Source organism: Zophobas morio, unplaced genomic scaffold, assembly GCF_036711695.1.
Source record: "Zophobas morio isolate AGI-343-1 ecotype UQ-CSIRO unplaced genomic scaffold, CSIRO_AGI_Zmor_V1 ptg000026l, whole genome shotgun sequence".
Taxonomy (NCBI): Eukaryota; Metazoa; Arthropoda; class Insecta; order Coleoptera; family Tenebrionidae; genus Zophobas; species Zophobas morio.
In genome coordinates, this window is record NW_026972131.1 from 8,664,759 (window position 1) to 8,687,853 (window position 23,095).

A 23,095-nucleotide genomic window follows, 5' to 3' on the forward strand; every position below is an offset into this window, starting at 1 on the left:
ATATTTTTTTGGCTGATAACCTTGCGAAAATCTTTTTAATAACGCAATGAGTGTATTAAATTTTGATATTATATCAATTTTTCGTATGATATTTAACCTTGTAGGAAGCATAGGATCATTTTTCCAAAGTGCAATAATAACATTAGATATCCATTCCATATCACCACACTTTGATACCTTTCCAAGTAAAATTAGTTACCTTGTTGATGATTCTGGAAGCTAAAGAAGGAACCAGTAAAAGAGCATCATTCGCTTCTGTTTTAAAAATGTCCCGACCTTTTAAAATATCGCATATTCATTTTGCATTACTTTTCAATACGTTGTTTAGTACTACTAAATTGGGGATTAATAATATACTGTTTAAACATGTTCGAGAAAGATTTTTTGTACACCAAATTCCTATATTCTTGATTACAGTTTTTACGGTCAATTTTCTTTTTTCATTTAGCTCTGTTATTTACGTTTTTTTTTATTTATGTATGTATATGAAATATTCTAAATCAATATTTTTGCAAGAAGTAATTTGTTGTCGCTAAAGAATACTGACAATATCGGAAGTCAGAGTTTAGTTGCAACGATTGCTGAGAAAAATATAATTAGAATGACTATTGCTGTATATAATTCCGATTTTGAAATAGTGAGAATAATAATGTTATGTTAAACTCAACAATGTATTTCTCAGTAACTCAAATTTATACGACGAACTATACAGCGATTCACTGGTCTACAGTGGTTTTGTTGCCCTAGATATAAGATTGATTTTGGATCTATGTATGCTCATAATTCATGAAAGTATCAATGATTTTGTAAAGTTTGCTCTCGTTTTCTTTTAAATCTTTATTTTCATTGTATATTACAAAAATCGGAAAACAAAAAACAAAATACCAGATATATTTATAATATCGATTATATTTTGAAAAATTAGGATACATCGAAGTAAATAAAGAAGAAAATTTCGAAAACATGTTATATTTCCATAAAACGCCTTTTATGAGCTTTTCTCTTATAATTTTTCAGGGGACAATCTCTTTTTAAAGACCAGCAGTAATCTGCCATCATATGACAATCCCATCGACCCTGATATCTTTCCTCCATTACTTTTAGATCCTGATGGAACCGCTCTCCCTGTTCCTCACTATAATTTCCTAAATTATCCGGAAATTTATCCAAATGATTGCGGAGATAGTGTAATTTGATACTCATATTTGCTCCTAGAGTCTCAAAGTTTGTCAGCATATTTTGTACAATTTCTTCATAATTTAGTGCTTTATGGTTACCTAGGAAATTTTCGACTACCAATACAAAACTTTCCCAAGCTTTACTTTCCGGAACAGTCATAACTTTAATAAAATCTGTGTCTTTCATCATTTTAAAATTAATTAATTTAAAATTTTATTACTAACAAGCCGATAATTGTTCGAACTATATGATATGTAAAAATCATAAAAAAAAGCACATTCAATACTTTTATGGATATATTCGTAATTTAGACACTTGAAAACATAAAAATTTACAAAGATATCCAGGGCAACATACATTTTTTTTTTTGTAGAGCTGTGTATGCATTCGTTCCCGAAGATGACCTCTATTTAAACCCATACGTAAACTTCTAGATGTTTTGCCATCGAGGTCTTTCTGGAATACCCATTGCGACTTTCGCTTCCAGGCTTTTCTTTAGCAAACGCCGCTCGGCCGCCGTTACCGACGATGCCGTGCATACTAGAAAGCTCTCGACGGCCCATAGGCGTCGTATCGGGGTGGTGTCTGGGTTTATTTCGTGACAATAATAATACGTAAGCATCATATGAAGCTCATCAGGGTTTCCTTGTAGGAAAAGTAAATGGAAAATGTAACATGTTTCCAGTTCTTGCAGTTCTATGCCAAAAACAAAGATTTTTTTTAAATCACTGAAACAGTTATAGTACCTAGTGATAAGATATGAATTTAAAGTACAAAATCTTAATTCAGTGACCGTACTTTCAAAGTGTGTTGATTTATCTACATCGCCAAATCACATTTATAATTACGACAAATAGGTTCCGACGTCATTTTTTACAGTAAGACATAAAACTGACTAATACATTCATTTGAATCCAACAGTTAATTATTATTGATCACAATGTAAAGTTGGTAACAACTCTATGTCCAATCCGGAAAACTGTTTTCTGTCGTTAACCCTGGATGTGAAAGCCTTCGACTCAGTTTCGCGTTTTAACGATCTGTATTGTACTATTTTTATTGCACGCATATGGGTGGAAGTTTTGGTTGCTCTATTAAATTAGATTGTGTCGAGGAAAATCCTCCACTTATTTCAGTGTGTTATAAACAATATTTGAAACTATGGGAATCTGAAATTTTGGAAAAGTATTTCATACAGCTGGCGAAACATTAATACATTAGTTTTTGTGTTTTTAAAAATATATTACGTTATTGTTATTAACATGGTGCATATGATGTTAATACAATAGACTGGGTTTGTTTATATATATAAATTTTTTATTTAAAAGATAAAGTAATCGGAGTTGAGAAATTGTTTTATCATATATTTTCGTTGTAACGAAAACAAAACATTGAAACCCACGTGTGCAACATTTGACGAAGAACAAAGAAAGTAATGATATCCAGTTTAGTTAGCAAACTTTATACTAAAATATCGATTTATATATTTGATTAGAGTTCCCCAAATTGCACGTTTTTATTAAAGTCACAACAAGCGACACGGAACACTTCATTTTTGTTTTTGTGTCATTAGTGGCAATTTTTTCGTGCCTTGTTATTGTTTCTAAAATTAATAGTAGTTACAGAAACCTTTTGTGTTTTGCGTAAGCGTGTTAATGAAATTTTATAATTCGGGGTTGATACCTTTTCTGTATTTTCCAACTTGTGGTTATGTAATAAGTTCCATAGTTCTAACGCTGCATATATATCGCAAATAACGTAATTTCCCATGTTTACGCTCAAGCGACCACAGTTTAAAATAATTAAACTTGAACTTACGAACATCTATACTCGATCAGGTGAGTGTGGACACTCACTTGGAGGGGACATAGTTTAAGCTTTTTACCATAAAACGGTTTCTCGTGTTAAACTTTTTCGAGGTGATGGTATCAGTGTTATTGAAATAGCTTAAAACAGTTAAAATTCAGCACAACTAACGAGAAATTAACTGCACTTGAATGTGCACAATGCCCTATAAACTTGTTACTTGTTAACAAATCGAAAACAAATACTCGTTCGTAGAGGTCACACAGTTCTGGGTGAGAACAAATGGAAAATTATAATTATGGATTCGAGGAGCATGCTTATTACAAAGGGGTAATCATACAATTCCTCTTTAATTTTATGACCAGTCTGAACCATTATTCAATTACATTTCATGAAAGTGAAATGGGTAGGTAACCAGACAACACGAACCTATGAACGGAAATGACCCGAGCATATCGAAAGCATCATCGTTTTAATACGTACTTTAAAAAATGTTTTAAAATTCTAAACAAGCGCCTATCTTAATAGTCACCATTAAAACGTTTGCATAATACTAAATCCCGCCGGTTAACAGCAGCGAGTATCGAGGGTACACGACAATAACTTGAAAACGGATGAATTTTATTTTTATTCAAGTATCGATTCGCACCTTCTCTCAGATGTTGCCAAAACAAATATGTAATTAACCACACGCTTAAAACAGAGCTTCTGATGTGGCAACAACGCGCACAGATCGGCGTTGTATAAGAACGTACTCGGCGGTCCATCTCCATTGTGACATTCAAATTATGTCGAAAATTTTGCCAATGGTGGGTTAATTGTGTTTCCAGAGTAATTTACCACCGAAATGAGACACTTTGAATTTCATGTTTAACATAACGTCTGCCTAAACCTTGTTTATAAACAACCTCTCAATAAACTTAACATAATTTCGTGTTCTGTTACGGTTTATGGGCACCGGGAACAGTGCGATGCTTTTGAATGTACGTTTTATGTTAAAAATTAAATCAGAGAAAACTTAAGATGAACAGTGAGACAATAGAAAAAGGAGAGAAAGTTAATCAATTAGAGAAAAACTGGTACAAATTTATTAATTGTATGTTGCAGTAGGAGTGGAATGTTTGACCAAAAACTATACAATGGGTCAAGGATAGTCAGGGAATTTTAAATAGTGTTTTACATGTTCTATTATATTTAAATTCGTTGTCGAAAAGTTACATGATGACCGGAACGTTGCGAAACAAATTTAAAATATGCGCGTCGAAAAGTAATACATAGAAAGAGGTGTCGACTATGATATGGAAGTTGTCCCAACTTCACGATCACAAAGGTTATCGTTCATGGAATTTGCGTATTTAGTAAAAAAAGAAAAATTCTTTTATCATTGTTCTGACATTGTCCGATGATGTAGACCACTAGCGATCAGTTTTTATCATCGTGATCATTGTGTGCTTATCTAACATAGTGGAAATTATTACAGAAATAAAAGTAGGAAGGAAAACACAAATGTAGTTAAATCGATTTATTTTTGAGGGAAAAGTGTGACTTTCGATTACAGGTATTAGTGGTTGTTAAATGCTAAAATCATTTTATCGATAGTACTTGGTGGTCGGGCGGTTATTAATTTAATAAATCGATACATAAATGATAATGATACCCTGCAATGGATTTATTCGTACAATGAAGGAAGTAAGTTGTTGCATTTATCGTAAGGGAAAAATGTGTTTTACTTTCTCTGTAAATTTACCCTTATTGTATCTGCAACGTATGTCGATCGAAGTTCCTGTCTTTGCATCCGTGCGGGGTTTTCACCCCAATCATTGGATGACTGAAAACACCACCATTCGAACAATATAGACTTTTTAGTGTAGTTAATACTCTTATTTCTGAAAAATATAAAATAAAAAATAATAATCATTAACAAAATTGCTTATATTCATGTAACACCTTGGAATCAATTCTAAACTGTTTATGTTAACACTGTGTACGAGTCTATACTTGTTTTTTTAATTTTTATGTTGTATTTTTTAATTTCTATATCAGAAAAATCCATTCGGAAATCTGGTCAACGTAAAAATCGTGGATCTGTCCAACGTTTTTGCCTGATATCATTTTTAACGATGTATTATATTAAAACATAATTTGACTGTAATTGTACAGTGTGTCTATAAATGTTTGTAGATCAAGTGGCTTATGGAAAACTTGTCAAAACTGTAGTGATCAAAATTTGCAGTTTTAAGAAATAGGGAATATTATTATTAAACTCTGAATTACTGGTTATCTACCTCGCGAGTGCCATTTAGTCACTTTTTTACCATATCCAATAAAAAAATGATTTATACATCAGTACGTTGAAGGAAGTTCGAAAGAAAATTTTGAATCGATTTAAGGAATATCGACCTAACACACGTTGGGCGTTTGTTTGGTCCATCCAAATCCTCAATTTGAGAACAAAAATATTGCCAGTTGCATGAAGATCTGATCTGCTTCAAGTTGTCTGTTAATCTGTTTAGATTAACCACATCTAAATCTAGTTTCTGTGTCGGCCTGGTGTTTTTAAAAAGACTTACACCACTGTAATTTTAACCCATCCAATTAACATCAATCTCTTTGACTTCAATAACTTCTTATGTCTAACATCTGAAAATTCCCTCCATTTTGCTGCAAACACCTTCTGATTCTCCTTTTCTTATTTTCAAAAATATTCTGCAGCATTTCTTCTTAAATATTATTGCAGTAGTTTGTAATTTCCTCCATCAGTTCATCCAAATTTTCCATTCAACGCTTGAGTCCTTCAGATATACAAATATAAAGAAGTCGAGTGGAGTAAGGTCTGGGGAACGTGCTGGCCATGGAATAGCTGTTCCCCTGCTTATTACTCTATCATCAAATCATCTGACGTTAGATAATGTCGCATATGCAGAATGGGCTGTAGCTCCATCTTGTTGAAAATAGCCACCAGCTAGTTCATCATCATGCAGTTGCTATATAAATACCTCCAAGACCAAATTGGACCAGTCAAACGTCTGCGAGAGACCGTAATCCACACTTTTATTTTGAGTGGATCTAAAGGGGTTTCGACAAACTGTTTTTATTTCACGATTTCCAGTGTTGGGCAGTATCTAGATACTTGTATCTAAATAAACTATCTAGATACATTTTTAGGTATTTAGTATCTGTATCTAGATAAAATCGAATTTAAACACAAAATATCTGTATTTAGATACAAAATTAATGGCGCACATACAGATACATTTTTTATTTCACTTTTTTTCTCTAGTTATTAGTTGAGTTATACTAGTAGTAATTTTTGATATTTATGTTGGTGATTTTGGTCACAAAAACAAAAATAGAGGTAAGAGGTCCACTAATAGTGTTCTGTCACGGAAATTTTCATATTATAAATACCATCATTTCCTACATTGTAGCCTTCAGTACTTATACATCTTTAAATATAATCCTGAGGGGTAATAAATCTAAGCCATGGTAAAATGGTATTTTGAAAACCATAAACCACAATTCACTATTCACTGCGTTTTACGCTTATCGGGGCAATGCATTTTATCTGTGTACCTGAGCAACCCGGGTTCGGTACATAATGATTAATTTTTTCAATTAGCACAAATTAGTTCTGTAATCGACTAATCGAATGTTCAATACATACATTTCTGTCGCATAAATCGAATATTTGTTACTGTTTTATACCTTTATTTTTCAGACAAATGTAGCATCTTTTCCTGTTGCCACATGTGTCCTTTCTTCACTTTTTCATTGTTGGACCTAACGCGAGGCGGGCTTGGCAGGTCCGTTTTGCCCTAGAATGTGCCGATTATGTTTAAGTGTAAATCTTGGGCAATAAAATTAATATTTTTACAACCCTCGGTAGAATGATTTATCGTGATATATTCTCAGAAATCGTGAAACGAGATTAAAATAAAATGAGTTTCAACAAAAATCTGAAAATTTAAAGTTGCACTCTGGTGATTCCGGCCTGCCAGGCAGCCTTGATCCTATAAGGGATTTAAATACCTTTTAAGAAATTGAACTTATTTTGCCTTATTAAACGGAACCAGCAATTCTTCCTAAAATGTATATACCTGCCGCACCGGGATAGACGATTACCGGACATGGTCATAAAAACATCGTAAGCTGATATTGAAAAATAATGTTACGAAATACACCCTTACGCCGCCCCAGTACGACGCCTATGGCGGTCGAGAGCCTTCTGGACGTACGCACGGCGCTGATGGGTGAATCATCGCTGTTGACGGCCGAGAGGCGGGCGCATAAAGACAGGTCTGGAGCGTCTCGAAGCGGCGTCCAGGGGAGTCTCGAAGCGGAGTCGCGATGGATGTTCGTGAAGGATCTCGATCAGAGACTATGGGTTTAAATAGAGGCGACCGTAGGTAATGAATTCATTCATCCAGTGAAGACAGTCGAGAGCGCCGGAATAATTTCTGTACATATTCGTCGCAATAGATAGTGTTTGTAATTCGACCTGAAGAAATAAATTTTTTGAGTTTTACCAACACCCGATTTATTATTCGTCCGTCAATCGTAACACTGGTGTCAGAAGTGGGATTAATTGTGAAATAAATCGGGATTCGAATTTGGTTGGTGCTACCAGGGGAGACCGGAACAAAGTGAACTTTCGAGAAAATTCTCTCCCGGGGTAAGAGTGGAATAACGGAATTAGACTTTCATCACCTGACATTGGCTTCGAGAATTGACATCTGTCAAGGCTCTAGAAGTTTCTAGAAGAAAATTTTATGCCGACTACCACAAGAGCGCAAACAGCCAACATGGAGGAACAACTGACAAAAATGATGAAAATGTTGAGCGAAAATCAAAGAATAATGGAAGAAAGTAGAAAAGAAGATCGAAGAATAATGGAAGAAAATAGAAAAGAAGATCGCAGAATAATGGAAGAAAATCAAAGAATAATGGAAGAAAATTTAAAAGCTATGCAAACTACACTTTTGAACAGCCGAAGCGAAATCCTCCAAGTCGTGCGAAATGAAGTGGACGAGGTGAGAAATGAAATGGAAAACAAGATCAAGGAGCTCGAAGAAAGGTTGCAAACACCACGACCTACAATTGCGACCCCTGCAGAATTCAGTCCGGTGAGAGTTCAACCCCCTATTTTCGATGGGCAGACGTCGTGGACTACTTATAAGAAGCAATTTGAAGCTGCGGCCTTGTCGAATAGCTGGAATGACCAACAGAAAGCGACCGTTTTGGTAGTAGCACTACGAGGTGCGGCCCTGGAGATTCTACAGACATTATCAGAAGAGAACCAGAAGGACTATACCGCTTTGACGACCGCCCTCGAACTCAGATTTGGAGATGAACACCTCCGGCAAGTTTTCGTAGCGCAGCTTAAATCTAGGATTCAGAAGAGTAGTGAATCTCTTCAGGAGTTTGCGGCTGATGTTAAACGTTTGGTACACCTCGCCTATCCTGAAGCTCCGCAAGACTTCCAAGACAGACTGGCAGCAGAAACCTTCGTAAACGGCGTAAGAGATAGTGAGGTAAGAAGAGTCCTGCAAATCTCCGGGTTCAAAAAACCATCCGAGGCGCTGATTCGAGCGTTAGAAGTGGACGCCGCATACAACAGCTCACCTCGTTCCAACGTTAAGATACGAGGCATTGGGGTTGAGGGCGAAGTAAACCCTATTCAAGAGAGTCTCGACAAAATGAGCGAGAACTTTGAGAAACTCGCCCGCGAAATAATTGCCGAAATCAAGACGGGCAGTTCTAGACAACATGGAGGGCGCCTAGAATGTTACAGGTGTGGGCGTCAAGGGCATGTTAGGAGGGATTGCCGTGTTAGATCGCCAGGGCCGATGAGGAGATCGCAGCCGCGACCTCGTCTACATCAGGAGCAGGAAAACTAAAGGCAGTCGGTACCTCGGGGCGCGTACTGGCTGCTAAAAGAGAAGCCCCAACAACTGTAATGGTTAGAAGTATCGCGGGGAGCGTCGATAGTCCGACAATCAGCGGAAAAATCAATGGACGGGAATCGAAGATCATCATCGACACAGGAGCCGAAGTGTCCCTTGCACGCAGATCCAGGTTACAAAATTGTCAGATTAAATCAGTATGTACCGCCACGAATGTGAAGACGGTCACGGGAGAAACAACACCGGTTCTGGGTACAGCAGTGGTGAATGTAGAGCTCGGTCGACTCCGAATAAGGCATGAAGTTCTGGTGGCGGAAATCGCTGACGATTTCATTCTGGGAATGGACCTAATCAGCCGGTATGGTTTAATGATCGATCCAGAACAGAAAATTCTGCGTTTTGGAGCCGAAGAATTTGTGCTGGGACGTCCGAATGTGGAAGCTGCAACGGTCAGACTAGTGGTCTGTCAGGCAACGAAGGTAGATGGTAATGCAGAAGTCATCGTTCCCGCCAGAGTAGAGACAAACCCCGGATACAGTTTGGGGATGGTGCAGCCGGCAAGTGACTCGACCCACAAGCTCCTGATCGCGAGCACCCTAGTCAAAACCGACCGTGACATACCCATACGTGTGGCAAACGTGTTTCCCAATGCAGTCAATATTAGTAAAGGGGAGATTATTGGAATGTGTGAGCCAGTCGCCCGAGTGTTGAACTGCGAGGAAGAAGACGTTGAGAATGAGTCTAAGGACGGGGATACCAAAGGCTTGGAGATCAACTGGGACCAGCTGTCTGCTCGTGAGAGAAAACTGGCCAAAGGACTCATTCGTAGGCACCGTAATGTCTTCGCCTCAGAGGAGGAACCATTCGGGAAGACCAACATCGTAGAACACCGAATAAACACTGGTGACACGCAACCGATCCGTCAGGCTCCTCGAAGACTACCTCTAGCCAAACAAGAAGAAGCTACAAGACTCGTGGACAACATGTTGAGAGATGGGGTAATCGAAGAATCCAACAGCGCGTGGTCATCTCCAGTAGTCTTGGTTACCAAGAAGGACGGGACTACCCGATTTTGCGTCGATTACAGGAAACTGAACGACGTCACGAAGAAAGACAGTTACCCCCTTCCTCGAATAGACGATACCTTGACGACCTTATCCGGCTCGGCGTGGTTTTCGACCTTGGACTTGAAGAGTGGCTACTGGCAAGTAGGCTTGCACCCGGACGACAAAGAAAAGACTGCGTTCTCCACCGGAAGTGGCCTCTATCACTTCACCGTTATGCCCTTCGGGTTATGTAATGCGCCAGCAACATTCGAGCGGCTGATGGAGATGGTGCTAAAAGGACTGACATGGAAGACCTGTCTGGTATACCTCGACGACGTCATGATTATGGGCAAAACGTTTGACGACCACCTGAAGAATCTCGAGGAGGTGCTAGAACGAATGGAAAAGGCTCGTTTGAAACTAAATCCCAAGAAATGCTCGCTCTTCCAGAAAAGAGTCGAATTCCTGGGCCATATCGTGTCGGAGAAAGGAATAGAAACCAACCCGACGAAAGTTCTTGCTATCCGGGATTGGCCCATACCAAGAGACAAGCATGAACTACGAAGCTTCTTGGGACTCTGCACATATTACCGACGATTTGTAGAAGGGTATGCCGACATCGCAGCACCGTTACACCAACTGACGGAGCAGAAGGCGACTTTCAAGTGGAGCAGTACATGTGAGATGGCCTTTAAGAGACTGAAGACGGCTTTGTGCACCAGCCCCATTTTGGCTTACCCCAGGGACAAAGGAATGTTCGTCCTCGATACCGATGCGAGTAACTCGGGAATTGGGGCCGTATTGTCGCAGATACAAGATGGGGAGGAAAGGGTTATCGAATATTTTAGTAAATTACATTCCAAACCAGAGAGAAATTACTGTGCCACAAGGAAGGAACTGCTAGCCATTGTCAAAGCCGTTAACCACTTCCACAAGTATCTATACGGACAGGAGTTTCTGATCAGGACCGACCACGCTGCCCTCTCGTGGCTACTGCGTATAAAGAATCCCGAGGGCCAAGTAGCGCGTTGGCTGGAAAGACTACAGCGGTACCACTTTAGGATCAAACACCGAGCGGGTCGACTTCACAACAACGCTGACGCTTTGTCAAGACGTCCGTGTGGAGAGTGCAAGCACTGCGACAGGATCGACGCGGAAGAAGGGAACCTGCCCGTTCGTCGGACGATTTTTGAGCAAGATGAAGAATGGACAACGGCGCGGTTAAAGCGTGAGCAAGAAGCAGACGACATAATCGGACCAATATTAAAGTGGAAGGAGGAAGGAGTCGAACGACCCGGCTGGGCAGAATTGTCCGACCAATCCCCCAGTTTGAAGGCATTATGGGCCCAATGGGATTCCTTGGTCATGGAAAATGGGCTCTTGAAGCGAAAGTGGGAGAGTCCTGATGGGCGTACCTCTAAGACGATGCTGGTCCTCCCCAAGGTAAAGGTTTCCAAGGTCTTAGAGGAAGTTCATGCCGGAACATCTGGAGCCCACTTCGGAGTGAACAAAACTTTGTCGAAAATCCGGGAGAGGTTTTATTGGGTAGGTCATCGTGACGATGTCGAAAGTTGGTGTCGCAAGTGTACGACGTATGCGGCCAGCCAAGGTCCTCATACCAGGGCGAGGGGAAAGATGAAGAAATATAATGTTGGGGCACCTTTCGAAAGAATCGCCATCGATGTGGCCGGTCCGTTCCCTGTAACAAACGACGGCAACAAGTTTATCCTGGTGGCTAGCGACTACTTCAGCAAGTGGCCAGATGCCTATGCCATTCCAAATCAGGAAGCCGTCACGGTCGCGAAAGTACTGGTTGACAATTGGATCAGTAGGTTTGGCGTCCCCTTGGAACTTCACTCAGACCAGGGACGCAATTTCGAATCCAACGTCTTCCAAAGAGTGATGCAGCTACTGGGAATACGTAAGACAAGGACAACGCCACTACATCCACAGTCCGACGGCATGGTGGAAAGGTTCAATCGGACTATGGAGCAACACCTTTCGAAAGTGGTAGAAGAGCACCAAAGGGATTGGGACCAGCACCTTCCACTATTCCTGCTGGCCTACCGCGCAGCTATCCACGACACCACGGGCCAAACACCTGCTCACGTTGTATTTGGGAAGGAACTGCGGCTGCCCTGTGACCTAGTCTTTGGATTGCCATCCGAAGAACCAATGGAAGTACGTGACTACGTGGACGAACTGAAAGAGAAGTTGGTCAACGTGCATGAACTAGTGAGGGGCCGGATCAAGATTGCCAGTGACCGAATGAAGACCCGTTATGATGTGAAGGCCAACTGTGGCGGATTCCAGGAAGATGACTTAGTGTGGCTGTATAACCCCCGACGGAAGAAGGGACGTTGCCCAAAACTGGCTCCTGACTGGGAAGGTCCATACACTATCGTCACTAGAATAAATGACGTAGTTTATCGGATCCAACGTGGACCAAAGACGAAGATGAAGATCGTTCATCTCGATCGACTAAAACGGTACGAAGGAAACAACGAAGACGCTTCCGATCGGGACGATCGGATTTGAAGAGGGGGGCAGTGTTACGAAATACACCCTTACGCCGCCCCAGTACGACGCCTATGGCGGTCGAGAGCCTTCTGGACGTACGCACGGCGCTGATGGGTGAATCATCGCTGTTGACGGCCGAGAGGCGGGCGCATAAAGACAGGTCTGGAGCGTCTCGAAGCGGCGTCCAGGGGAGTCTCGAAGCGGAGTCGCGATGGATGTTCGTGAAGGATCTCGATCAGAGACTATGGGTTTAAATAGAGGCGACCGTAGGTAATGAATTCATTCATCCAGTGAAGACAGTCGAGAGCGCCGGAATAATTTCTGTACATATTCGTCGCAATAGATAGTGTTTGTAATTCGACCTGAAGAAATAAATTTTTTGAGTTTTACCAACACCCGATTTATTATTCGTCCGTCAATCGTAACAATAATAATTTATGACAGGTTGCCGAAACAGACCTTCAGCACAAAATAATCATTTCCCGTATTCTTTTGAAATATTAATTTTAATGCTGGAGATAATTATTAGATATACTCAAACACAATTTGGACACTGTAGTATGGGAATAAAAACAAAAAAAATATTCTTTTTAAGCGTACGTAATAAATATTGCACAATTTGCGACACATCAAACACCGAAACGATGGCCTATTTGCAGGAAAAAAGAAAAGATTTTTCAGTCTTGAATAACTATGCTACAGGAAAATGTTTATTTTTTAAATTTAGTACCACAATCCCTTCTTCTGCACCTGTGGAACGGGTGTTTAGTAGCGGAAACCAAATTCTGACACCAAGAAGAAATAATTTAGGTGACAATACGTTCGAAATGTTGTTAATTTAAAAAAATTCATTAAACAATACATAAAAAAATACATAAACATGTTTTCAGTTATTTTATTCGCCAAAGCTTCAAAAAGTATATGTTTTCTTGTATCTGTATCTAGATACATTTCGAAAAAATCGAAAACAATCTGTATCTAGATACTTTTATCTTCCATATATCTATATCTGTATGTAGATACTTTTAAAAGTATCTGTCCCCAACACTGACGATTTCAATATAAAATGCACAAAAAAATGACAAAACAGATAGCGAGGACAGTAAGTAGCGACATTTCTAGGTTAGGACATTTCACAAGGTTATTTGAATTGACAGATGTTACATCTCACTAACACCTCCTTTCAAAAATAAGTTTAGCACATGCATAGTTTCAATAAAGCGGCAAAATTTTACCAGAATTCAAAGACCACTTGATCCACAATCATTTATGTAGACCCACTATATAGTAATTTTGTCACTAGCGTAAAAATTGTTCGAATGAATCATTTGATGCAGAAGCGAGATATCGACTACATCAACCACGAGGAAAATATTGTACAAAACAATTTTTTATGATTATTTCATAACTTTAACTACTCAAAATGATGAAGGAACGTCTAGGCCTTCCTAGCATACATATAAAATTTGACAACAATCAGTTGGGTAGTTTCAGAAATTATCTGTTTAATAAAAAACGGCACAACGACAGACAGACAGAAGGAAACGGGAGATCAATTTTTTCATATTTTAGCGGTCATAAAACGTAAAGAAAACATGAAAGTAGCCGGATCTCTTACGCTCGGGAAGTAAAATCAAAAGAACCAAATAAAAGTTGATTTAAGAGCACTAAGATTTAGCTATATAAAAAAATATGAAAATAAAGCGTACCTAATTCCAAAGGGAAAAGTGAACGATCGAAATTAAAAACAAATCTAAGAATCTATATCGTGGAACAGATAATTGCTTTGGTAAATTTAATACGATAATCCGAATATATATTAAAAATATGCGTACTTTGTTAAAGAAAAACCAAAATTTAATAAACATGACACGAAATAAATTTTATTAGCAATATTTTGAGGTTACGTCGTTAAGTTTTTGGAAAGTCGAACACATGGATTTTTACTACTTTTACAATGTTCACGATAACCTCCACCGTGAAGCCAAAATTTTGAGGCGATTGGTTTTCTAGTTTCTAAACTGAATTGTAAAATGTTGTTTTAGTTGTCATAAGATTAACAGTGGCGTAAATCACAGATCCAGAAACATATTCCGTAAGTTTTAAATATGGTATACAATTTCACAACACCATTACTATTGCAATGTATTCGTAGCTTCCGCTCGGGAAGCAAAACGTAGAACAGTCAAGTTATAGTTTCTTGCTAGTTTCCACACAATACACCTAAATACACATTTTTCACCCTTTGGGAAACGTATTTTTCACGATGTATATGTACAAAATGGTTGCCATCTATTTTTTGGGCCAGCATTCTCTAAATACTTGTTTCCGAGTAGCCTAAATCGTCCGGAAACAAGCTGTTTCCGCCCTAGACTGGAGAAAATGACACCTAACAAATTTCATTTGTTTCTATGCACAGGAAATTTCGCCCTGGATGTCACTACCAATTCTAACTGTTACCCTGTCACGTCAAGAAATATGAAATTGTTTAATTTTTAACAAGTAATACATTTACGCGGTCAAAAAAAAAAAAAAAAGTGTATCACTCTACCAGAAACTGCTTTTGCGAATACCCGCTTTTTGCGGCCTCGCTAACGCTCGGCCTGGCAAACTCGCTCGTATTCGCAAAAGCTTAGTGTCTGGCCTTGTAATGCAAATAACTATTGTTATCAGTTCCATTTACCACTTGTTAAAACAGTGGAACGTGCTGTCAACTCCTTCTAACTTATTGAAATGCTTTTTACATAGGAGACTTTGTTACAATAATGAAAGGGGCAAATGTTTTTAAACATTGAAGCCTAATTTTTTGTAAATCATTTAATAAACACATTTGTATGACAAAATGGCTAAACGTTCATTAAAAGAAAAAAACATTAAAAACCCAGTACTAATGGTATAGTAAACTCACTTGACTTGTACCTAGTAAAATTTATCTCTTCAATAAACAATAGCGGACAATTGTCCTCTCGAGAGGAAGAGAGCTAAAATCGTATTTAATCGCTAACAGGATTAATCAAAAAGTGTGTCAAGTTTGTGATAAAATAATTTTAAAACTATGAAGAAGTCATCAAAATAGTTTTTGTTACATTTCTTTCCGAAACACGTTACTTGACGACATTTCTTAGATTACTTCAAGAATTTATCGACTACTAATGTATCTGTTTTTTAGAAATTGATACATATACAACAGTTTAAAGGTAATCTGATAAATCGATTGTTCACTTTGTCCTAATTCCATTGTCCGATTTAATCCTACCTAAACGTTAAATTTATGTGCATATTACGAACATAACTAATGTATTTATAGCGAATGATTGAAATGTTACATGAGTAAACGTATTTTGTCAATGATAAATGATCTCAAAATCGAAATTAAAATTTTAAACGGCGGTATCGTCGGCGATTGTTACGAAGACAGACCCATGTCTGTTTCTCAACAAGCACATTGAACTATAAGTACTTGACAAGGTGTAATGGCTGTAGAACACATCGTGTTAACATGTTTTTATTTCCTCCTATAGTAAACAAAATGGAATTAATCGCTTTGAAGAGGATTGAATTACCATCTTCTACTGCAGTTTTAAGTTAAGACAACCGTGTAAGAGCCGCATATGTCAACATCGTAATATCTTTGTTTGACTTTCAGTTTCTGCGTTGTTTCCAAATAATAAAATACAACGGAGAATTTTTACAGCGAAAGAGAGAAAAATTGGAATTTTTAGACTTTAATAAATACATATTTTAGACGAAATATTAAAGCGACGTTGTTGAACCTCTTTCATCGTGAATTATTTTAAGATGGTTCGGATCTTCACCGTTCACTAATTATACAAACCCCTCAAGGGACAACCTTAAAACCAGTTTTCTATTAATATAATTCATTCTTTTATTCCCGAAGCATAGTGAAAGAGAACATTGGTTTGCTTGTCTTGTCTGGAACACACCGTGTGATTAAAAAAAGGGAAATAGACTCGGTCATGTTTTTACATTTAAACTAGTAGATCTATGCTTAATAAAGATACAAACACAGTAAAAAAAAATTAAGTTTTACTGCAGGATTAAATATATGATGTTAGAGTAGCCTAGTAATCAAATTTACACAAAACTCATGGTGCTTGAAATGCTCCAGGTGTTGCTGTTGCAAATGGCGGAAGTACGGTGTTTTAATTATTAGTTATAAAACATGCATTACCTATATACGGAATTCATTATGAGCTTACACTAAGGAGTCGACAGACTTAATACGCATTATTATGCAACATAATTTTTAAGAACGATACGTTCTGAACATGAAATTTTGGGCAACAATTCATAAAATCGTGCTACTTACGAGTCAGTTCAATGTTAAAATCTTTGATTTTAAAGAAATATTCATTTTTACTTAATATCTTGCACAATTCGGAAAGCTTGTTAACATTCTTTCTAAGCTTTGTCCTCTCTCCGTTAATAATAAGGCACAGCTGAGATAAGGTAAAAAGAAAAATAAAACCCCCACCCTCGAATTACTTTTCATAAAAATTTTTGCTGTAAAAACTTTTCCAAGCACGCCGCCTGTTACAAGAGATGAAAATATAATCACAATAGCCGTTTCGAACATGGCAAAAGCGGAATTTCACTGAAATTTAACACCCCTCCTCCTCGAATTATTGTCTCCATTTCCATATCTTTGTTGTCTTTGTGGGTTAGGTAACACGTGCAAATAAATTAATCTGTTTGTTCTTTTACGTAACGTCCGAACCGAAATGAATTTCATACATACCTATCCTAAATTTAATTTGTTGAAATTTTTAGGTCGTGATGTATTTTAATCAGGTATAGTATATTTTATCACATTCTGCATTAATTAATAGCGAAACCCATATCAGTATATTGCGATAAAAAATGGTTCATTATGATTAATCTAAATCGTAATGGCGTAAATCATACATCGTTGCAGCGACAGCATTGATAAAGCATACACTTGAAATTTACAGGCTTAAATATGTTCGAAAATGTACCTAGTTACAGCTACGCCTTTGATCCCTGGTTTCAGCGTATTTTTGAACAAATCATTATTTAAATAATGTTTGTTTGTTTTGAAAACAATTCCTGACCATAAGTAAACGTTCGAAAATAAAGTAAATAAACTTATATTAAATTAGTATGCCCTTTGAGAAATTCTTTACAAACGTAGCGTCATCTGTTAGCAATTTTGATAAGTTAGACTACGATAATATTGTTTATATTATTTTTAATGTCCTGTGTTCGACAGAATACAGAATTACTACCAACTAGTAATGTTAAAATACGGTATTTAACTTTTTTTTCTACAGAATCGTTTTATAACAGCCAACTCTGTCGGTATTAGTTTGTCTATTTTTCACCTGTTTAATTATAGATTTATAATGTCATTGGAAACGGTTCTTATTAACAAGCTCATGATGCCCTAGGGCATTTTAGAGATATAAGCTATTTTAAATTTTGTTTTGCTTTTGTAGTTTTTTCAACAATTTTGGAATCTATCGTTTATTCTAAATCTCACAAATGACGCCTAAAATAAATTAACATCAATGTTATCACGTTCTGTAAGAAATCTCTTTTTCGAGAATCCAATAGTTGAGCAACCTTATGTATGTCAGTACAACTTTTTATCTTCTCTTTTGGATTCATTTGAAAATCTTATTTCATTGTTTATAAAATTAGAGATCCTTCTTTTAGGGTCTTTATGTAAAATAAGTTAATCCCAACAACGTGAAAATCTACACATAACCACACTTCTAAGCTTATTTAATACGGCTTTACATTACTGATCGTAGCATTTGAAAACATCAGTGAAATGTTGATTTATAACTTGTTTCTACAGTGAGTAGTTCTTCCGATTCCTCTTATGTCTCGTTATTAGATAGATAATCCCCGAAACTACTGGACTGATAGTTTAGATAGTAAAACGCTAGCCAAAATTTATCTGATCAATAATCACACCAAAAATTTGATGACGTCATTGCAAAATTTTGTCTATACGTGTGATTTATTAATCCACTTATTTTCTACCGTAAACATAAGCTTTTCGGAAAAATTTACAACAGTATAAAATACAGTATAGTCTCGATAATCCGAATTAATTGGGGAAAAGGTGTGTTCGGATTAGCAATTTGTTCGGGTAAGCGATTTTCCCAAAAATATGAAATGGAAATGAATAACAAACGTCAAGAAATAAACTTCAATTTTATTAAACAAAAATAAAGTTTTCTTTAATAGGTATGCATATTCCAAAAAATATTATTCCGTGACAATAAACACGCTATATTTTTGGAATCAGCATGTCGAGAGCTATAAGCCTGAATTTTTATACAACTTTTTTATAAATGAAATATTCGATGTATTTTTGATCATTTTTGAAATTTAACTACATATATTTTCTGGTATATTTCGGTCCGCAGAAGTCACTTCCGGTCTCATTTCTTTGCTAACTCTAACCGTTTTTCCAGAATCACCCATTGAAATATTGCAATTTTTAAAAATTTCAAAAAACTCGAATTTCACATCGAATTTTTCGAAAATATTGCTCCGGGACCCTAAATAGGCTATATTTTTGGAATCAGCAAGTCGGATTTACATACCTTATGCAAATTTCGACCCATTTTCGACGATTTTCTAAACTTAACTAAATACAGTATAACCTCTATAATCCGAACCCACGATTATGCGAACATCCAGTAATCCGAACAGAGGTTAGTTGAAGTCGATATCTTTTTAATCCGAACAAAAACTCCAAACTGAACTTGAAAACATGCACCTACTTGCAAAAATGACGCAAGATCTTGTTTCTATAGGTAATTTTTGAAATTTTTAAAAATTGTGATATTTCAATGCACTGAATTAATTATCCAATTCTGGAAAAAGGTTAAAGTTATGGAAGAAATGAGGCCGGAAGTGACTTCTGCCCCCAAAATCTACAAGAAAAAGTATTTTTCGAAAGTGGGTCGAAATTTGCTAGTACTTGCCAAATAACCTAGCCTCTAAGAAAATAAAAGGCTCTCTTCTAAAAAAAGGTACTATCCCCGCCCACCCACCCTTTATTTTCTTTGAAGAGTGGGTCATCAGCCAAAATCAGTCTTATTTTAACAAATACTAGCCCCGCCCACCCACCCTTGTTTTCTTAGAGGATATGTCATTGGGAAAACTCAGTCTCATACTTGCCAAGATAAGACTGATTTTGGCAGATGACTTATTCTTTATTTTCTTAGAAGAGTAGGTCATTGGCCAAAATGAGTCTTATTTTGGCAAATACTAGCCCCACCAACCCGTCCTTTGTTTTCCTAAAAGTGTAGATCATTTGCCAAAATCAGTCTTATCGTAATGAGTACTACTAGATTCCTCAGTTTTTCAATTTCTCTCTTTTAAATTTTCAATTTTTTGATCTGTCTTTCGATTTTTGATTTCTCTGGGCAACTGAAAAAGACTTTCGATTTTTTAATTTTATAATTTTGGCACTTTTCCGATTTCTCAATTATTTGATTTTTAAAAATATTGAGAAAATAGATGTTTATTTTTTAAATTTTCGATTTTTGATTTTTTGTCACAGAGTTTTTGGAAGGAAGTAAAAAGTAATTTTGATCAGCGATTTGCCATGTTTACCGAAACTTGAAAAGATCTGCAAATTTTGTTTCTAATCTTCAATTTTTCAAAATTTCGGTTGGAATGAATTTGTTCTTTTAGTTAAAAAATCGAAAAATGACAAATCGTGAAAAGGAAAAATTTTAACTTTGGAACTTGAAAAATTAAAAATAAAAAGATTCAAAAATTGTAAAGTTAAAACTTGAAAAATCAAAAAATTGGAATTAAAAACTGCAAAATTGTCAAACAAATTATCAAATGAAATATTCAAAAGTTGAAAAATCTAAAAACTGAAAAAAGTGAAAACAGGAATTTCGAATTTGATTTTCCGATTATACAGTTGTACAATTTTCCGATTTCTCATTTATCCGATTTTTCAATTTGACATTTTTTTATTTTTACATTTTTTTTATTTTTAGCAAGTGCTAACCCCACCCACCCAGCCTTTAATTTCTTAGAAGAGTGGGTCATCTGCCAAAATCAGTCTTATCTTGACAAGTACTAACCCCGCCCACCCACCCTTTACTTTGTTAGTGAGTGGGTCATCTGCTAAAATCAGTCTTATCTTGACAAGTACTAGCCCCGCCCACCCACCCTTATTTTCTTAGAGAATGTCATTTGCCAAAATCAGCCTCATACTTGCCAAGATAAGATTGATTTTGGCAGATGGCCTACTCTTCTAAGAAAATAAAGGGTGGGTGGGTAGGATTAGTACCTTTCCTTAGAAGAGTAGGTCATTTGTCAAAATAAGTCTTATTTTGGCAAATACTAGCCAGGCCCACCCGCCTTTTATTTTCGTAGAGGGTAGGTTATTTGGCATAGTGTAAAATTTCATTTTTGAAAAAGTTGTCTAAAAATTAAGAAAAAATTCAGAGATGTATATATAACCCGACGTGCTGATTCCAAAAATACAGCATGTTGATGGTGGGGGGGCAATATTTTCGGAAAATTCGGTTTGAGATTCAATTTTTTTGAAATTTTTAAAAATTGCGATATTTCAATATACGGTTCTGGAAAAACGATTTAAGATATCGAAGAAATGAAGCCAGAAGTGACTTCTGTGGCCCAAAATCTACATGGAAGTATTTAGTTAAGTGTCGAAAATTGTCGAGAATGGGTCGAAATTTGCATAAGGGATGTAATACGAATACATAATGGGAAATTTCATTTTTGAAAAAGTCATCTAAAAATTCTGATTAAGTTCAGGGATATAGATCCCGACGTGTTGATTCCAAAAACAGCATGGTTATGGTCACGGAGTAATATTATCTTCGAATGTATCTATTATCCATTGTTGGTTAAGAATATGTACTTTATTTCTGTTTAATAAAATTAAAGTTTTTTTCTTGAAATTTGTTTTCAGAAGTGTATGAAGTTGTTATTCAATTCCCTTTCATCTTTTTGGGAAATTCGCTGATCCGAACAAACCGCTATTCCGAAATTGATAAAAAATTGCGTCAGTTTTTGTTCAGATTAAAGAGATTTCGACTTCAATTAGCCTCTGTTCGGATTACTGGATGTTCGGATAATCGTGGATTCGTGTTATAAGAGATATAGTGGATTACAAAAGCAAAGGTGCATTATGTGGAGGTTGTTGTAACAAGCACGAATATATCAATTTTTATTAATTACAAATTTTTAGAATAAGTTTATTATTTTATATCATATTTTTCGATATTTTCAAAACTTCAGTTTAAACTACACCTCTTAAACAGGTTGACTACTACCAGAATTTTTTTAGCACACCGTTATTTATTGATTTTAAAAATATATTGGAGCGACGTCATCAACTTTTTGCTGTGGATGAAAATACTCGTATACTAGACGCAAACGTTTAGTACGTTTATGGTTTCACACCAATTTAACTCCCATTATAATTCAAAAGACCGCCACAGCCGAGTCAGCTATAAACGCACTAAATGTTTGCGTCTAGTTTACTAATCTTTTAATATATAGAATTAACATTATTAGTGACGTTATATTTTTTCACATTCAAATATTTAGTTAACTTTTTGATATCATCAGAATAATTCTAAAGTTTAGGTAAAATGTTCAGTTCTGCGGAAACGGTCAGATTAACAAAAACGTTAACAGATGGCAAGAAACCGGAAGCCTATGTTTTTGTATTTGATTAATGACGCTAAGAGAACACGAAATTACACGTTCGACAAAGTAGCTCTATACACTATGTCTCTTGTCCTTACGTACAAATTAATTAGTGTTTTAAACTTATTTAAAAATTCATAGGACCTTTTGAAATCATCTTGATGATTTATCTTAGTTCATCAAAAAGCTTTTCATTGATCACATACATTCACTCCCTTACCGTTGGAGTCCTCTGTAGGGGATCACAGGTATGTTAAAATCGCTAAACAGATGCAGGGATAAAACCACGTGATCAATGCGGGAACAAAAAACCTGCCGTTTTGGTTGATTAGGAAACACGTTTTACAATATGCTCTAGAATCGCAACACCAGCTTTCCTGTAATACTAAGCGTTTCCGTTCATAATATTTGATTTAGTTTATTTCCAAAAATAATACACATCTTGATATGCTAATTAAAGTTGCACATATACATGGTGCTGTATAAAATTAGCAGAAAAATTTCACACTCGGACCACTATTTCGATAACATCACCTTCATTGTGTGCAAAAAACCTGCATTTTGATAAGCTTGCAGCACCGTATCGCATTAGATAATCAATATATAATTATCATACTAACACCTCGTCCTCATTGTTTTATTTAAAAATAATACTTCACAGTGCAGTTTCATAATTAAATATCTGACCCAGATTGTGCGCTGAGCATCTTCTTTTCATATTTCCAACATAAAAAGCCTCCTTCCTTAATTACAACAACGTCGTCACAATTAGCGGCAAGCATCGTTGTTATCGTGTTTTTATTGAGGGCAGTTAAAATCGACTTTCCCTCAGTTTCTGACGTGTCCTTCCCTCGTCATGTAGGAAATTTTACGGTAACACACCCCCCTTATCCCCGCCCGCCGCCGCGTGAACATAACCCTGCCGTGGCATGTCGCCAC

At 36.7% G+C, this 23,095-nt stretch overlaps 1 protein-coding gene across 4 annotated transcripts in view; it reads left to right on the plus strand.

Annotated features, from left to right (window-relative positions):
- Nucleotides 1-23,095, plus strand: part of Simj (simjang) — a 97,331-nt gene that overhangs the window by 13,845 nt on the left and 60,391 nt on the right. The window lies entirely within an intron of this gene.